At 42.4% G+C, this 19,486-nt stretch overlaps 1 protein-coding gene across 3 annotated transcripts in view; it reads right to left on the reverse strand.

Annotated features, from left to right (window-relative positions):
• The window catches only part of TMOD3 (tropomodulin 3), a 74,072-nt gene that overhangs the window by 50,349 nt on the left and 4,237 nt on the right, over positions 1 to 19,486 (reverse strand). Inside the window, exon 1 of one of the 3 annotated variants that reach the window (XM_027768387.1) lies at positions 9,131 to 9,411. The exons of the other annotated variants lie outside the window; for them this stretch is intronic. The gene's annotated coding sequence lies outside the window, so the exon portion shown is untranslated. Of the gene's footprint in view, positions 1 to 9,130; positions 9,412 to 19,486 lie in introns of those variants that run through there. 3 annotated transcript variants of the gene reach the window in all.

Consider the following 19,486-nt stretch of genomic DNA (forward strand, 5'->3'; position numbering starts at 1 on the left):
CACCAGGTCCGGGACACGAACCGTGGTCGACTACGTGGGAGTTCCAGCGACATAGCCATTACGCTAACTGCTGGTTCCGAGAAAAAATTTTTTTAAGAAAATATTTTTCAGAAAGTTTTTATAAAGGAAAAATATACCATTCTGTAAAATATTTCAGTGAACTACTCAAATCATTCCAGGATCAGTCACCCACTGCATGGCAAGACTGGCCAGGAGACTGTGACTACACAAAGGTCCTTGGCCAATTCTTCGCGGTGTGGATCTCTTCCAAATAGCTGTGAGCATAACCAACATGCAGCCCCTCTCTCCACACAGCAGCAGGGCTGTTCTATAGAAAAGAATACTTAGATTTAAGTCACGTACAAAATGAGAACTGAAAAATCAAGTCTTTCTATAAATCCTAGCCATATGAGGATCATGTATCTCATAAAACGTAGCTATGGGAAAAGAAATAACCCTTAGACTGAGTAACTTGGCTAAATTTTCTTTCTTTCTTTTTCTGGCTGCAAGTTGCCCAGTCTTTCCATGTTTGATGTATTTCTTCTATTATCTCTTTCCAAGTTTTTCTAACATAATACGTCAACTAATATATTTTCCTCTGCAAACCAGTAACATTTTAACGATCTTTTTATGTGTCTTCGCCTACTTTGAAAGGAACCGTTCACAGCATATTTCAACAGGAGGGAAGGCTCGCCCCGGGGGTCTGACAGCCGGCAGCGCCACCAGCAGCCACCTTAGGGCCACTGAGCAGCTCTAGCACAGGCCGTGAGCACAGAGGTTAAGCTGCGGGCATCCTGTGTGGTCACCCCAGACAGGCCTGGCTTAAACCTGCCCCACTGGCACCTCTTCTGACTTACTAGCTATCCTGGATTTTTGTTTTTTATTGCGGAAAAAATGACTATCATGTTGCCATTACTAAGTTTGTTGCACCTCCACTTTGTACTTCAAACTTTAAGGTAGTGTCCGAGAGCTCCCCCAGTACGCAGTCACACGTGTGCCTACGGTCCAGGGCCAGCTGGAGCTGGAGGCAAACTGAGGGGCCAAAACTCTGTTGGGGTGCTGTCTATCTAGCTGTCTCGCTCTTATTCATGGAAGAAACAAATGGATTTAAAAAAATACAGTCTGCAGAGAAGACACAATGGAAGATATCAGTACTTTCAAATGCATTAACCATAAAATACTAATTTTGAAGAAGGTAACAGGTGATTTTTTTTGGTAGAATTATTTTATTTAGCTTTTTTTTTTTTTTATGATTATTTAATTTGACCAGAGAGGGACAGAGAGAGAAAGAGGAAAAGTGAGAAAGCAAGCTGCCAGACCTGGGACCCGAACCGCAGTTGGCCAACTGGGAGTCCAGCACCCTTAACCACCACACCACCTGCTGGCCACAGTGACAGGTGATTTTAAGGTACAAAAATTAAAAATAGGACTACTTTGAAAAAATATTACCTTTATAAAAATACCAGTGACTTGGTATTTGAGACAAATAAGGGTAAGAAATTGATGAAGTATATTAAGTACATACCAAAAATAATTTACATGCTAGGTGCATGTGCACCCCAAATCCTGAGAGATGTATGGAGAAGGAGGAATTGTGGCATGGCCACCCCCCTGGGAAGTGATTTCTCACTTTCTCTCTCCTTCTACAACTCTTTCTAACAAGCATACACGACCTATAGCAAAAACCAAAAACAAAAACTATTTAGCTTAAGCTATTGTTTTAAATGTTTGGACAATCAATAGAAAAAAGCTTTAAATCTGTTTCTGTATAATTTATTTTTTGAAATTTATAGTATATCCTAAGGCCAATTTCTTAGTCAACATGTTTCAAATATATACACATATATCTACATGTAAAATCTTGACTATTAAGGATCCCCTTCCTTTACTCTGAAAAGTATCCCAGCATGGACCATAAATTCACTGGTCACCTACCCTACTAATAAGACACTCTAATGGGCAATATGACAGGAAGGAGACTGCAGAGCCAAAGAAATGCTATACGGCACCAGGTTCTATAAATTAGGAAGGAACATGACATCCCTTGGAGAGACTAGATCACTCGCTCCAACAGAATACTCCTCCTTTTCCTAAAGGAGTATATCACACAAAGCAAGTTTTTATCGGGTCATGACTTTCCCAACAACTCAACAGTACTGCTTAAAGAATAATAAAACCGGGGCCAGCAGATGGCACAGTGGTTACGTCACTGGACTCCCACATGACTAACTGTGGTTCAAGTCCCAGACCCAGTGGCTTAAAACACTCATGCTGGTTGGGTGTGCATGCATGCTCAAGGTCTCAGGAGGAGAATGGAGGAGAAGGGACTGTAGTGTGGTCATCCCCCAGGAGGTGATTTCTCACTTTCCTTCTCACTGTGTGTCTTTCTCTCTTTCCCACGAGTGCACGTGACCTAAGGCAAAAACCTCCCCCCCCAAAAGAATAAAACAAACACACGTGAACACACTGTCCTGAGTACCAGAGTATTACTAGCACCCGCATGTTCACCTCTCCAGTTGCATCTTCCTCCCAAAAGTAGTCATTATAATCTTATTCTCTTGCTTTCTTTTAATTTCAACTTACACATCATTTTTTTTTGGGGGGGGGGGGGTTTGCTACAGGGCGTGTGCGCTCACCAGACGGACAGAGACAGAGACAGAAAGCAAGAAATCACCCCCCAGGGGGGATGGTCACACTGCAATCCCTTCTCCTTTGTTCTCCTCTCGAGATCTTGGGCATGCATGCACACGTGCCCGGCGTGAGTTTTAAGCCACCGGGTCTGGGACGCGAACCACGGTCTACATGGGAGTCCAGCGACATAGCCATTATGCTAACTGCTGGTCCCTAACTTACGCATCTTATACTTCTTTTATATAATCTATATCTAGTATCATATCATATAAATGAACTTTCTTTCTCTTTTCTTTTTCTTTTTTCTTTTGGTTAGAGCTTGCCAGAGAAACACAGAGAGGGAGAGGAGAAAGCACCCACTGTGGGGAATGGTCACAGTGCAGTCCTTCTCTTCCATCTCTCCCTCCTTTTGGGATTCTGAGCACCACATACACGTGCCTGGCATGTTTCTCAAGCCACGGGTCCAGGACACAAACCACATAGCCACGTGGGACGTAGCTACTCTAACCACCAGGCCAAGGAGCCGGTCGCATATATGAAATTTAAGTTGCATACAGTCTTTCCCCCTCGATTTGTCTGCCATAAACAACTTTGTTAAATTTCCCGGCATAGGAATGCAAGTGCTTCGCCAATGTTCAAGCCGAGGAATGGAAGAGCTGGGGAAAAGAGAGGCCCATTCTCAGCTTCATAAGGTAATGCCAAATCATTTTCACAGTGATCACCAATTCACATTCCTAGAAGATGCAGACATGACGGTTCATTCTGCTCTCACCCTTGCTGACTGTCGCTCTTATCAGAGGTTTTATTTTTGGCCATTCTGGCGGATGTGAAATGGTAGCTCACTGTGGTCTCCATTGGCATTGTGCTGAATTATGATGAGACTGAGCATCTTCCCATCTGCTCATTGCCAGTGCTGTTCCTTCTTCTTGCTGTTCCTGTGAGGAACCTCTTGTCTGTTTATATCGAGTTGCTTTTCTTTCTTTCTTTTTTGTTTTTAAAATAGATTCTGAATATTAAGTTTTGTCAGATGTAACAAATCTCTTCTTCCATTTTCTTTCAGCTCTTACTAAGTGTATTATGGTATAAGCTGGGGAAAACACTTCTAAGTGCTTTTCATTTGATATTGTATGGAATTTGCTTCTTTAGCTGTTTTTGTTGTTGTTTTTCCCTTTTCAAAATAATAGAGAAAGAATTTTGTTTAGGTTCAGATTCTTGCCAAGAGGCAAGAATTTTCAGGTAATACACCAAAGTTTCCCAGAAGCATCAATTCTGTTTGAATAAAAAACATCTGGCGCTTCCCCACTAAATGTGCTGACAATTAATGACCAGGGCTCCTCCGCCGGTGTGCCATTCTCAGAATGCGACGTGCTTACGCCGTCCCACTCCACCCATCCTTCCCTGAGGAACACCTGCCCACTGCTGGAGCTCCAGTGTTAGCAGAAGTTCAGGACCTGCTCAGGAGGGGTGGCTCTGGGAGTGGTGCACTGCTGTGCTTTCTGTCCCGCGGACATGTCGCCTCTCTGGCTTGTTCTGTTTAGGCCAGAGAACAAACTCTGAGCGGTGAGGAGATGAAACCCACGTGCTAGAAATGCATGTAAGTCTCCACCGCATCTGCAGGAACTTTTTAAAATTCCCAGACTAATATGAAATGCATTTCATAAACAGTAACAAAGATGATTTACAGGGGCCCAGTGGCGGTGCAGCCGTGAGACATGACATTCTGCCAAGTGGACCCACATGCAAAGGTTCCAGGTTCATGCCCAGAGGCGTCCTGAGTACTCTAGGTGGGTGTGTGCCCACCACTAGGATCTGGCGGGGACTGGGGTGGACAGTGGTGTCACTGACATCATGGTTGGGGGTGCTGTCTCTGTCTGTTTGTGTGTGTATTTCACTCATAGAAGAAATAGACTTCTAAAAAAAGAATGATGTAATTTTATTTATTATTATTATATATTTTTAAAGTTTGCAATAGGGTATGTATGTTAACCAGAGAGACAGACAGAGAAAGAGCGAAAGCAAGAAAGCAAGCTGCTGGGTCCAGGACTCGAACCACAGTTGCCATGTGGTGGGAGTTCAGTGCCTTAAGCACCACACCACCCGTTGACTCCGAAATAAATACACTTTTTTTTGGGCGGGGGGAGGTTGTTTTATGGCCATAGGTGCTGGCCGGAGAGAGACAGTGAGAGGGAAAGTGAGAATGGAGGAGAAGGGGTTGTTGCAGTGTGGCCATCGTCTCTCAGCGGTGATTCCTCACTTTCCCTCTGCCATAGCACCCTATGGCAACAAACTAAAAAACAAACCATTCAGATTCCTGGGCTCCATCCCCAGTATTTCCTGAGTAGGACTGGGGTGGGCACTTTGGACGAGGTCCCCGCTGGTGCCGCTGCTGGTCAAGACCCATTTTGAGACCCCCACATTAGAGCAGCTCGCCCCACCAGATCTGACAGCATCTCACACGCTGGGGCAGAGGCTGCGTGGCTTACTCACAGTCTGAAGCAGCTTATTAAAATGCTCCCCAGAGCCTACGGTGCTGTTGCCATGGCATGTGCTCCTTTGCACTCTGCTGCTGCCTCGCTGGACATCCGTTAGAGGAGGCTATACTCTGAGACATCTATAAGTTCCTGGGATATTCTGGGTTGAAAGTCTTCATTCCATTAAACCACCTGTTCACTTACCACTCATCTCTAGAATCCTCATTTTTCACACTGGACTTTTAGAACTATTACTTTCATTGTTGCTGTTGGATTCTCAATCTCAATTTCTGAGACTTTTTCTATTTTAGCTCGCTAAATAAAAATCATTTTTAAAAATAGGCATAGTCTAGATCTTCTGCATCACTTAGAATGAAGCGCTGTTAGGGGATTTCAGTTGCCGTGTTTACATCTTTGCACCAGCACCAGGCAGAACTGCTACCATGTTCTAAACTACCCTTAATACCTAACTGATTCAACTGCACAGAATGAAGGTCACGGGGCCCTATGCGACCAAAGGTTTCTCTGAGATTCAGAGTAATGGTGGGAGAGTTAAATGGTAGGCAAGCACAGTGAACTCGGAGCACTTGCAGGCAGGCTGCCACTACCTTATTCCCATCTAACAGCAACTTAGTTTTTGCAAAAATCATCAATTGGCACTAGGATCCACAATAACTGTTTTCCTTTAAAAGGAGTTAATAAACCACAATGGTTTGAGAAACACTAATCAATTTCCACTTACTTTGAGTATTTTGTTTTTTGAGAGTTTTTTGCTATAGGGTGTGTGCACTCTCCAGAAAGACAGAGACAGACAGAGAGACAGAAGTGAGAAATCACCCCCTGGGGGGATGGCCACGCTGTGATCCCTTCTCCTCCACTCTCCTCTAGGCATCTTGGGTATGCATGTATATGTTTCTGGTGTGAGTTTAAGCCACCAGGTCCGGGACTTGAACCGCAGTCGACTACATGGGGGTCCACCAATCTAGCCATTATGCCAACTGCTGATTCTTTTCAGTTTTATGTCTTCATAGAGAGGATAGTCTTTACACAGACTATGTTTAAAAAAAAAAAAACTGAAATTAAATGCTTCAGCGATAATGTCCTCTCAGTAAATGAGTTGTTAATCCTCGTTTCATCACCATTTCTATAGGGTGGGCTCAGAGTTGTGGGACTGACAACACCAAATACGGGTGAGGACATGGAGCAATCGGAACGCTCATAGATTGCTGGTGGAGTGCCAATTCGTTCACTCTTTGGAAAACTATTTGAAAGTATCTACTAAAATTAAATGCACATGGACCATAAAGAGACAGCAATTTCATTCCTAAATGTTTACCCAAGAGAAATGAGTGTTTATGTTCATAAAAACAATAGATATACAAAAATGTTCACGGCAGCTTTATTCATTAAATTCCCAAACTGGAAATAACCCAAATGTCCATTACCAGGGGTTTACACCAAGAAACTACTGTATATTCAATGGAATATTAAAAAGTAATTACTGATATGGACAAAAATATGAATAAAGCTCAGACGCATTATGCTGAAAGGAATAAAAAAGTTAAATATAAGATACTACATAGTCTCATGTAAAATTTAAGAACAGGCTGGGGGCCAGCAGGTGGTGTGGTGGTTAATGGCGCTGAACTCTCACATGGCCGACCACAGTTTGAGTCCCAGACCTGATGGCTTGCTTTCTCACTTTCCCTCCCTCTCTCTTTTGCTCTGTCCCTCTCCGGTCAAATTTAAATAAGTAAATAAAGTTAAATAAAAATAATTTAAAATATATATAAAAAGTTTAAGAACAGGCAAAATGAATCTATGGGGACAGAAATCAAATAGCTATTGAGGGCACTGATAACGCGGCAATATCAAAGAACATTCCGTACTATTCACTGAGAGAAGTCAGGATGCATTTTTCTATGTTTTTAATGCCAAAATGGGTCATGACTCTCTTGATGACTCAATATATTCTTGAACTGAGCGATAGTTACACATATAAATACAGATATAGAAAAGTTACTGAGCTGGGACCAGCAGCTGGCATAATGGTTATGTTGCTGGACTCCCATGTAGTTGACCACATTTCGAGTTCTGGACCCAGTGGCTTAAACTCACGCCAGGCGTGTGTGTGTATGCATGCCCAAGATCCTGAGAGGAGAGTGGAGAAGGGACTGTGGCGTGGCCATCCCCTCCAGGGGGGGGTGCTTTCTCGCTTTCTGTCTCTCTGTCTCTGTCTTTCTTGCGAGTGCACGAGCCCTACAGCAAAAAAACTCTCAAAAAAAAAAAAAAAGTTACTGAGCTGTTTATTTAAGATTTTCTCCCTTTAAATTATAGCAAAAAAAAATGTTTGCATTTTTGTAAATAATTGTAGGTATTTGATAATGAAAATTAAAGTTTCTACAAACTTGGAAAAAGCTGCTTTTTCGGTAAACAAATGACCAGCAATTTGTCTCTGCAAGCCAATCAATTGCTGCTGTCTCAATTCTGAAGGTCAATTAGGAACAGACTTACCCCAGGAAACACCTGAGTGCCAGTCAACCAATCACAACCATGCCCCCCGCGGGAGGCCAACCCACTGTAGTCTGAAAGTGTGCCAATCCCTGAATTCCATACTTCTCCAGAACCCCTTTTAAGAAACTGGTCCCTTCTGCTGGGAGAAACTACCTAGCCAGCACGGCCCTCTTTTATTACAACAAGTATTAAATTCAGATTTGCCTTTTTGCTTCAGATACTGACTGGTGGTCTCATCATCCTTTCATGACGAAGAAAATGTTTAGTAATTACATACAATACATACAAGGAGATGTCAAGCAGTTCACGAAAAAATGTACTTTTTTTGAGGGGAGAGGTTTTTGCTATAGGGTGCGTGTGCTCACCAGAAAGAGAGAGACAGAGACAGCGAGAAATCACCCACCAGGGGGGATGGCCACGCAGCAATCCCTTCTCCTCCATTCTCCTCTCGGGATCTTGGGCATGCATGCACACGTGCCCGGTGTGAGTTTAAGCCACCGGGTCCAGGACTCGAACCACAGTCGACTACATGGGAGTCCAGCAACTTAGCCATTATGCCAACTGCTGGTCCCAAAAAATGGAATTTAAATATGAGTTTATTTTAATGCAAAAAAAGCTGAAATCCGTGCTTAGTTGTTTCATAATATATATTTTCCATGAACATGAACTTTTTGAAGACCTTTGTGTGTTTGTTTTTTGTTTTTTAAAGAGAGATTTTTCCTATAGGGTGTATACACTTGCCAGAGAGACAGAAAGCGAGAAGTCTTCTCCCAGGGAGGATGGCCATGCCGCAAACCCTTCTCTTCCATTCTCCTCTCAGGATTCTGGGCATGTACTGACACGTGCCCAGTGAGTTTTAAGCTGCCAGGTCTGGGACTCAAATTGTCCCATATGTTTACTTTTAAGTAAAGGTATTTCACTGTTGATACATATTAAATAATAGTAATTAGGATCAAAATATTCTCTCTAGATAAATATTCATGCATTCTGTTGAACTGAATATGATTCACTATCCAATAATCTCATAAGTATCTGCTTCGATTTACTTTGTTTAAAAAATTTCAAATAAACATTCCTTTCTCTCTTTTGTTTGGACCTGCCTTCAGAATTATTTTGGAAACAATATTTAAAAATGTATCTCTGCCTAGAGATTTTAACATATAGAGCATCTAAATTCTCTCTTAATGTCAGGTTTGAGTTTCATTTCTGCTAGTTTGTGGGAAATTCTCTTTGATGGACAAGGCTGAAATAAAGAAAGCCCTCTATTTATTCTTGGGATTGTTCAAGTACAGTGAGAGTTTCTGAATATATATCAGGGTTAGTATTGGCACATTCTCAACTGCAAGGGAGTTTTGAGACTCTCATAAAGTAAACTTCCTTTTTATGAACTTACAATTCTAAATATCAGTAATTACAACCAAAGTATTTACTCAGTCTCTGTTTTAGCCCATTTAGGCTGCTATAACAAAATACAATAAACCAGGTAGCTTATGAACAAGAAATGTATTTCTTACAGTTCTGAGGGCTGGAAGTCCAAGATCCAGATGCCAGCAGATTCTGAATCTGGCTCACAGATACCATCTAACTGTGTCCTTCCTCCGGTGGCAGAGCAGCTCTCCAGAGTTGCTTCTATAAGGGCACTAATTCCATTCACAAGGGCTCTGTCCACTGGAACCATCGCCTCCCAAAGGCCCCACCTCCTAATTATCACGGTGGTGATTAGATTTCAAAGTATGCATTCAGGAAGATTCGCACACTCAGACCACAGCAGTGCCCACTAAGTCCAAATCACTGCTCCCACAGCGTCACCTGCTAAGAAATGAAACCCATTTCACCTTAGTTGCATGTATAAAAGACACAACTTTATGACTTTCGTGACATCCTTGAGCTGTTACTAGGGCTGACCCAGACCTGGGTATATCCGAGTGAGATAGCTGCTTTGCACACACAAGTTTGAGAAAATGGTGGTTCGCTCCTCCGTGTAAACACTCCATGGAAATTAATCAACTCGAGATGGGATGAGCTAAGAAGCTCTTGTCTTTTCAGCCAACACTACTGATGCCATCTTGAATTTTTAAAAACAAGAACTATAGCTTCTAAAAGCACAAGGTAAGAAAATAAAGTTTGAAGGCAGCCCAGAAAAAAACATGTTAGAGCCAGAACAAAGAAGAGGTTCGATTAGAAACAGGTTACTGAAGGCAGCCTTCAAGTAGAAAGCAGTCAGATCATGTCTGTGACTGTCGCAATACTTAACAGGTTACTTATGACACTTCAAAATCAATCTTTCGGCAAGACCCCACTTGAGAGACCTTGTGGCTCCCACGTGATCACCAGCTTCCGCTTCTGGCTGGCGTCCCATCCGCCTCTCCCCACTCCTCGGTGGAGTCGCAGCAGCAGACACACAGGGCAAGGGTGGGGAGGAACCCAGGCTTCACGTACTGCACATGAATGCCAAACGGCCGCACCCGCGGCATGCCCAGTTTCTCAGTGCCAAAGGCTTCTTGGTCATTATTTTGGTTTGTTTGTTTAATAGATTGGGCAGATTAGGAAATGCTGAGGCTTTTCTGAAAGTTATTGCAAACTCAAAAAAAGTCTCAAAATAGAAATGACATCATATGAACAAGTTTCTCAGGGTCCTAGGGTTACAAAGCTCTTTCTCTCTGCTGGTTAACCTACAAGAGCCTTCTAGCAGCCACACTGGGGACAAAACCAAAAATGATATGAGGTGGCTTTCAGGAAGGCTTATTGGTGTTCAGCCACTAATCAAAATGCTGAATCCATTCCAAACATTATATGTAACAGAGAGATTGACTTAGGGTTTTCTTCGTCTCTCTTTTTCTCTCTCTCCTTCACCCAAAAGGAAGTATCAGTATGATTCATTCTTCCTCTTGCAAGAATTTCCTTAATCCACCAAATTAGTAAGCACTGAAACAGAATCCTCAAATAAACTAGGATAGACCTAAAAGAAATCATGCTGAGAGCAAATTTTATGCAGTGAACGAAAGGTAATGTCTTTCCTCAGTTTCAGCTCTTCTAAGTTTCCTGGGCTTCAAACCTGATTTTTGTTTCATTTTCAGATGAACTCTGAATTCACAAATAACTCTCCCCTTTTACTTTACCAATTTCTCCCACTTACCAATTTCTCCCACTTCACACCAATTTATATTTGTATCTATTTATTAAGAGCCTATCACATTTTACATACTGTCCTGGGCAAAGACAGGGCTGGACTGGAGAGGTAGGATGTAGAAAGAGAGAAGGGACCACAGACACGAGAAGAAAAGAATTGGAGAAAATTGCTTAGAAATGATTCTTACTCTTGTTCTCCCCTTTACCAATATTCCTCACATTTGATTTTAAGAGACTGTAAAAATCAAAGATAAAGGGCTTGACAGTGGCTCAGCGGTAAAACACGACACTCCGTGAGGCTGACCAGCATGGGAGGCTCCACGGCTGCCTCTGGAGGCCCTTCCAAGTAGAAGGACACACCTGTGCCCACGCCCCAGCACTGGCTGAAGCTGGGGGTGGGTCATGGCACCAGGACCCTTTTCAGCATGCTCTCTGTTTCTCTCACTCATAGAAGAAAATTTTTAAAGAAGAAGAATTAAAGACATGACACATACAGCAGAGACTTGATGAAGTTCTGAAGTAAAATATAAGTACATGGTTACTATTTTTCAGTTTTCATTTGATACACTATTGCTTCCTCTCAACTTACAAAAATGGTAGCCAACAAAGTTGGGTACATGGCCAAAGTAAATCTTTCTCTCTGCTGGTTAACCTAAGAGTCTTCTAGCAGTCACACTGTGGACAAAACCAAATATGATATGAGGTAGCTTTCAGGAAAGCCAGTTTCTTGGCCTAGTGGTTAAGGGAGTCAGATCCCACATGGTCAACTGTGTGGTTTGAATCCCGGCCTTAGAGGCTTGAAAATCCCCACCAGATGGAGAAATGGAGAAGGGATTGTGGTGTGACCACACCCCATTGGAGGTTGCTTTCTCTCTTCCTCTCTCTGAAAAAATTTTAAAAATTAAAAATCTGACTGGCAACTGAATCTAGTCCTGTCAACTTCAGTACAGTCCGACTGGTACACTGAAAAGAAGCCATCACTGGGATGTCTTTTTTTTTTTTTTTTAACATCGACAGGTATGCAAAACACTATCCTTCAGCAATGCTATTATGTCAACCATTGTTAGCAACGAAGATTAAGAAGATTAAAAGTACATCACTATTCAACTGGAAATGTATTTATATAGAACAATATTCCCCCATGAGCTGTCCCTGCAGCACAGTGGTTGGGGAACTGGATCCTACATGGCTAACTGCAGCTAGAATCTCAGCCTCAGCAGCTTAAAAAACATGCCAGGGGGACCAGCAGGTAGCATAGTGGTTAAGGCGCTGGACACTCCCACATGGCTGACCACGGTTCGAGTCTCAGACCTGCTGGCTTGCTTACTCACTTCTCTCTGTCTCTCTGTCTCTCTGTGTCAAATTAAAAATAAGTGAATAAATAAATAAAATTTAATAAATAGTTATTTAGAAAAAAAAAATGCCAGGTAAATGTGTGTGCCCCAAATACCAAAAAGATAGAGGAAAGAAAGAGGATAGCAGTGTAGCCACATGCTGCAAAGGGATGCTTTCTCTTTCTCTGGTGGGTGCACGTATACTCTGGCAATTAATAAAAAGAAAAAGAAAAGCATTTCCCCGAATGAGGAAACTGTGCTGGGAGAAATCAATTGTTTTCAACCAAACATACCTGAATGGAGACCAGAAGATGGCATAATGGTTACTTTGCTGGACTCCCACACAGTCGACTGTCGTCTGAGTTCTGGGCCTGGCAGCTTAAAACTCATGCCAGGTGCATGTGCAAATGTGCCCAAGATCCCGAAGGGAGAATGGAAGCGAATGGATTGTGGCATGGTCATCTCCTCTGGGGGGTGATTACTTCCTTTCTGTCTCTCTCTCTCTCTGTCTTTTCTGCCGGTGTACATGTCCTATAGCAAAAACTTCTCAAAAAACAAAACAAAACAAAAAAACACACAAAAAAACAAAAAACCCTGGATGAAGGTGTACACAATTTTCATTACTGATATTTGCAGACTGGTCAACTAACATTTTTGCATTGTTTCAGCATTCTAGAGACTTTCATTTTTTTAAAGGATTATTTTATTTAACATTATTATTTGTTTTTTTAGAGGTCTTTGCTATAGGGCATGTGCGCTCGCCAGACAGAGAGAGACAGAGAGATGGAAAGCGAGAAATCACCCCCCAGAGGGGATGGCCACGCACCAATCCCTTCTCCTCTTCGGGATATTGGCACGCACACACATGCACCCAGCGTGAGTTTTAAGCCACCAGGTCGACTACATGGGAGTCCAGCGACATAGCCATTACACTAACTGCTGGTCCCTTATTTAACATTATTTTAAAATTTGATCAGAGAGAAAGTGAGAAAGCAAGCCACCAGGTCTAGGACTTGAACTGCAGGCGGTCATGTGGGAGTCCAGCACCTTTAACCAGCACACCACCTGCCATCCCCTCTAGAGCCTTTTAAAAAGTAAGGTTTTGCTACAACATGAGAGACTACTCTAAGGGAATACCGTAACTAAATACCAAAATAAACTCGCAAGGTACAGAAAATGTCAGAGATGGGGCCAGCAGTTAGCGTAATGGCTATGTCACTGAACTCCCAAGTAGTTGATCACAGTTTGAGTCCCAGACCCGGTGGCTTAAACTCACGCCGGGCGCATGTGCATGTGTGCCCAAGATCCCAAGAGGAGAATGCAGGAGAAGGGATTGCGGCATGGCCATCACCCCTGGGGGGGTGACTTCTTGCTTTCTCTCTGTCTCTCTGTCTCTCTGTCCAGCATACACGCCCTATAGCAAAAACCTCTCCAAAAAAAAAAAAAAAAGTCAGAGATGATTTTTTTTAAATAAAGATTCCCCGAATCAATGATCATCAACACTGAATACATAGTGTATAGGTATCATTGTTATTTGTGTTAAGTGCAAAGTAATGTATGGGCTTCGTCAAAACATCAAACAGATGACTGCCTACAATACTGGGTCACTGGGAAAGTCATCATGCATAGAAAGACATAGAAAAATTCATCATGACTTTCCCAACGACTTCATAAACACTTCAGGAATTCTCCTACCCTATCTTATTCAGGTAGCGTTTTAATCTTTCCAGACCAGATTTTATTTTTGAACCAACAATTTCTCTTCCTTCTAATACAATTTATTCTTTCTACAAAGTTCTATTTCCCCTTTTTGTTGAGGGATGTGGTCTAGGTGGGTCGTAATACGTTTGAGAAATGTAGCAGAGGCCTGCTTCCATCGGGAAGCTTTAGGGAGGCCTCAGGACCTGGAACCTTCCCAGGGGTCAGCCTCCCAATGCGTCATGTTTTCTGCTGCACCACTGTCCACCCCTCACAGGGGTGATCTCTCAAAACCTAGTTGGAGAGGGGCCAGCCACTGACATGGTACAATGAGAGGCTAGATCCCACATGGCCGAACTGTGTGGTTCGAGTTCTGAATCCAGCAACTTGAAAATATGCCGGGCATGTATGTGTGCATGCCCAAAATCCCAAGAGGAAAGTGGAGAGAGGTTACCAGCATAGCCATTCACCCTCGGGGGTAGCATCTCATTCTCCCTCCTTTCTTTCTCTCTCTCTCTGGTGAGCACACAAGCCCTATAGCAAAATTAAAAACAAAACAAAACGAAAAGAAAAGAAATCTAGTTTGAGGAACATTAAAAAATTGTTCCCTCAAAGAGAACAGTTACTTTGTAATTTCACTTGTCCATGGGTGTAGCTGTAATGCAGTGCTCCTTGGTGCTGAAGCCTTATGGGTTCATGTCCCAAGGTCTCCCTAGTGTGGGCTTGTGCCCGTTATCCTGGCTAGTTGAGGCTGGGAGAGGATTACTGCATGAAGACCATGTTTGGGATGCTTCCCTCTCTCCCATGGAAGAAATAAATAAACTTAAATAAACTTAAATAAACTTAAAACAAAAATAAACAAAATTTAATGGAAAATATTTGTGTCTTAAAACAGTTTTCAGTTTTAGCTAGACTGCTTAACTCCAGGCCTGTTCTTTGCTAAAATAAGAACTATGTCAGGACCAGCAGTTAGCATAATGGCTATGTCGTTGGACTCCCATGTAGTTGACCGTGGTTCGAGTCCCAGACCTGGTGGCTTAAACTCACGCCAGGCGCGTGTGTGTGCGTGCCCAAGATCCCAAGAGGAGAATGGAGGAGAAGGGATTGCGGCATGGCCATCCGCCCTGGGGTGTGTGATTTCTCGCTTTCTGTCTCTCTGTCTCTTTTTGTCTTTCTGGCGAGCGCATGCGCTCTATAGCAAAAAAAAGTCTTAAAAAAACTCAGAAAGCTGCAAAAAAAAAAAAAAAAAAAAGAGAGAGAGAGAGAGAGAGAGAAAGAAAAAAAAATAAGAACTATGCCTACCTTTCAACTGCTTGATGACTATCTCAGATCCGTTCTCTAAAATAGATAACGAGCTGACAAACTTGAGTACCTAATAGAAACCAATCATCTTCAAGAGGGAGAAAAACTAACAAAACCCAGAGAGAACCAGAATTATTTGAAAGAAAAAGTCTAGAATTTAGCTCTCGGCATGGAAATGGGGGCCAACAGACCTATGGATCTAAGGGCTGTGACTCAATTCACTTCTCAGTCTCCGGGGCTAGATGAGGAGGACTGGGGACTCGTCTGTGTCCATGACAAACAGTGCAAATCACACAGGAGCAGACTGGGTCTCCACCCTTGAGCAGTCCAGGGGTGGAATCTACTTTACCCCAGGCTCCAGGGACGCGGGCCTCCTGCAACTCTAACCGTCTATGATTTTAAGGAAACACCATCTAACCCAATCTTGGACAAACATACTGACTTGCCCTCATCGCTTTCAAAACGAACAATGTCTAAGCGGAATGGAAATAGAGGAAAAGCTGAATCTTGTTAGATAAGCACACATACAAATGACATACTTCAGGAAGGTGACTTGAAAAACTACAACCAGACAGACTTGAGAAAATGAAAAAAGAAAATAATGAAGTCAAACATGGGCCAATGTTGTTAAATATTAGAGGGAAAAAAGTTAAAGTGATATGCCCGTATTAATCAAAGCTTTCCTGAAAACTAACCAAACAAAGCAGATTTCTAGAGTTCATTTCCTGTTTTCCCAGAGTTCTAAAATAAAATTAGAAATGTCTCTATGAAAACATGTTTTCAACACATCATAAATCACAAGAATGAATGCAAGAAACATTTTAATCCCAAATTAAATACAAATTTTAATACAGCAAAAATACTAAAGTAGCTTGTTCATGTCTGCCTTGATTTTTATTTTATTTTATTAAAATAAATTTTAAAGCTCTAATGTCTCTCTTTATATTTACTTATTTCACCATTTTATTTTTTACTTGCTAAAGGGCATGTGAGCCCAGCAATGAGAGACAGAAAGACAGAAAAAGCATCCCCAAAGTGGGGTGTGGTCACATCACAATCTCTTCTCCATTTCTCCATCCTGTCAGGATTTTGAGCACACACACATACATAACCAGTGTATTTTTCAAGCCACTGGGGGCCAGGATTCTTATTTATTATTTATTTATTTATTTATTTATATTTTTGAGACAGAGAGGGACAAAAAGCCAGAAATCATCCCCTGGGGAATAGCCATGCCGCAATCCCTTCTCCTTCATGCTCCCCTTGGGATTCTGGCCACACACACAAATGCACCTGATATGAGTTTCCAAGTCACTGGGTCTGGGACTCGAACTGCAGTCAACCATGTGAGAGTCCAGCACCTTAACCACTATACACCTGCTGGCCCCTAAGATTCTAACTGGGGTAGGCCATGTGGTAACTGGCTTCCTTAATCACTAGGCTACAGAACTGACCCTGTGTCTCTATTGTCTTGTCTTGTTTCGTTTGTTTGTTTAAAATTGCTTTAACTTTATTTATGTTTGTTTGTTTAGAATTATTTTAACTTTATTTATGTTTGTTTGTTTGTTCAGAATTATTTTAACTTTATTTAAGTTGACCAGAGAGGGTTGTTTGTTTAGAATTATTTTAACTTTATTTGTTTGTTTGTTTAGAATTATTTTAACTTTATCTGTTTGTTTGTTTAGAATTATTTTAACTTTATTTATTTAAGTTGACCAGAGAAGGACAGAGTGAGAGAAAGAGGGAGAAAGAAAAGTGAGAAAGCAAGCCGCCAGGTCCAGGACTTGCACCTGGTCAATCATGTGGGACTCCAGCACCCCTAAACACCACACCACCTGCCGGCCCCATCTATTGTTTTAATTGCCACAGGACGCATTTGCTCATGAGAGAAAGAGAGAAAGGAGGCGAGACAGAGAGAGAGAGCGCGCAAGCGTGCATGCACCTCCCCCCACCCCAATGAAGAACAGTCAGGCTACAATTTCTTCTCCATTTCTCTACCCTGCCAGAATTTGGGGCATGCACACACATACCCAGTGTGTTTTCCAAGCCGCCAGTGCTGAGGTTGGAACCACAGTCTGGAATCTGGTTCCCTTGAGTCATGGGGCCAGCTCTCTCTTCATTTTAACTAAATTTTATAACTAAGCTTCTCAGAAAAGTACAGTACTAGAAAATAATAGGAAAAAATAATTTTAGAATAGGAAAATAGGGGACCAGCAGTTAGCATAATGGCTATGTTGCTGAACTCCCACGTAGTTGACCGTGGTTGGAGTCTCGGACCCGGTGGCTTAAACTCATGCTGGGCGCGTGTGCATGTATGCCCAAGATCCCGAGAGGAGAATGGAGGAGAAGGGGTTGTGGCGTGGCCATCCCCCCGGGGGTGATTTCTTGCTTTCTGTCTCTCTGTCTCTGTCTCTCTGGCGAGCACACACGCCCTATAGCAAAAACCTCTCAAAGAAAAAAAAAAAAAAGAATAAGAAAATAGGTTAGATTTGGCATTTAGGAAAGAAGCCTTTGGGAAACAGGTTTCATAAAGGCTTTAATTTCAGAAGGTGATCATATAAAAAGGTTTAGAGGGGTCTCCCCACCCCATTATTTATCCATTCCTCAAATCCACCTACCTTTCTTTAGTAACACGAGAATCTCGAGTGGTTTATGAAAGATCCCTAAAGATCTTTTTAAATCCAAACCCTAACATTAAAAAACAAGTGCTCTGAAAATAACTGTGGGAGATTCCACAAGAACCAGAGGCAAGGGGCCAGCAAGTGGCATGGTGGTTGAGGCACTGGACTCCCACATGGCCATCTGTGGTTCGAGTCCCGGACTAACAACATGCTTTCTCACTCCCTTCCCCCTCTGGTGGGCATGCATGCCCTATAGCAAGTTAAAATAATAATAATAAATAAAATAATCTTTTAAATTAAAAAAATAATAAAAGCATTTAAAAGTAAAGAACCAGAGGCAAACTAGGTAGTTAAAGGTACAATGAGTGTTCACTAGACATTCAACAGTACCTTTTGAGCTTTGTACCATGTGCATTTATTAATTTTATTTTTAATTTATAGGGCAATCCAATTGTTTGCTGAATTTTGATGCTGTGTATGAAAAAAAGGTAATAAATATTGTCCCTGACTTTTGAATTGTGTGTTTCACATCCAGGTAATAGAAAAAAAAGTTTTCTAAAAAACTCAACAATAACAATTAACAAAACAGTTCTATTAAAAACAAAGGGGCAAGCAGGTGGTGTGGTAGATAAAAGCACTGGACCCCCACATGGCCAACTGTGGTTCGAGTCCTACACCTGGTGGCTTGAAATTCACACCGGGTGTACGTGCATGCTCAAATCCCAGGAGGGGAATGGAGAAGGGGTTGTGACATGGCCATCCCTGCTTGGGAGTGATTTCTCCCTCTCTCTCTCACCACCTCTCTCTGGCGAACACATGTGCCATATATAGATAGAGAGAGAGAGAGAGATCGGTAGATAGATATAGATAGATATACCTAAAAAAAGGATTTCAAAACATATTTTTTAAACTATAAAACTCATAGTAAAAATCATTTAAAGAGACACATAATTACATATTATTCTAAGTTCCATAGCTTAGGACAAAAGGCACTATTTATTATTACTATTTATTGTTTTGTAATTACCCAAGGTACACTCACCTGAGTAAGACAGAGAAACAGAAGGGGGGAAGGAGAAACTCTCTCCCCAAAAGGTGTGGTCACCTCAACCCTTTCTCCTCCATCTCTCCATTCTGTTGGGATTTTAGACATGCACGCACATGTGCTTACAAGCCACCAGGGCTGGGATTCAATCGACATGGTCAGTCATATGGGACCTGGCTCCTTTAACCACCAGCCTGCAGGGCCAGCCTAATACCCCTTATTTAACTGAAACCCTGAGATTAAGGCATTGGGGGGATGGTTTTTCCTCTCAATCTTCTCCATAAGGAAATGTCAAGGGAAACAGCTTTTCTGAAGTTCTGTGCAAGTCTCCAAAGCCCCATGTCTCTGGACCCTGCTCCTTTCCAAAATGTTCCAGAACCATGTTTCAGAAATGTCTGGAACCTGGGACCAGCAGTTAGCGTAATGGCTATGTCACTGGACTCCCATGTAGTCAACCGCGGTTCGAGTCCCAGACCTGGTGGCTTAAACACACGCTGGGCCTGTGTGCGTGCGTGCCCAAGATCTGGAGAGGAGAATGGAGGAGAAGGGATTGCGGCGAGGTCATCCCCCCCCGGGGGTGATTTCTCACTTTCTGTCTCTGTCTTCCTGGTGAGCGCACGCACCCTATAGCAAAAACCTCTCCAAAAAAAAAAAAAAAAAGAAACATCTGGAACCTCATAAGGAGAGGAAGAAACCCTGCTTTACCAAGCCCTTCCTCCCAGGCCCTAAACAAGCACGCTC

This window comes from Tupaia chinensis, unplaced genomic scaffold (assembly GCF_000334495.1).
Source record: "Tupaia chinensis unplaced genomic scaffold, TupChi_1.0 Scaffold146140_1, whole genome shotgun sequence".
Lineage (NCBI taxonomy): Eukaryota > Metazoa > Chordata > Mammalia > Scandentia > Tupaiidae > Tupaia > Tupaia belangeri.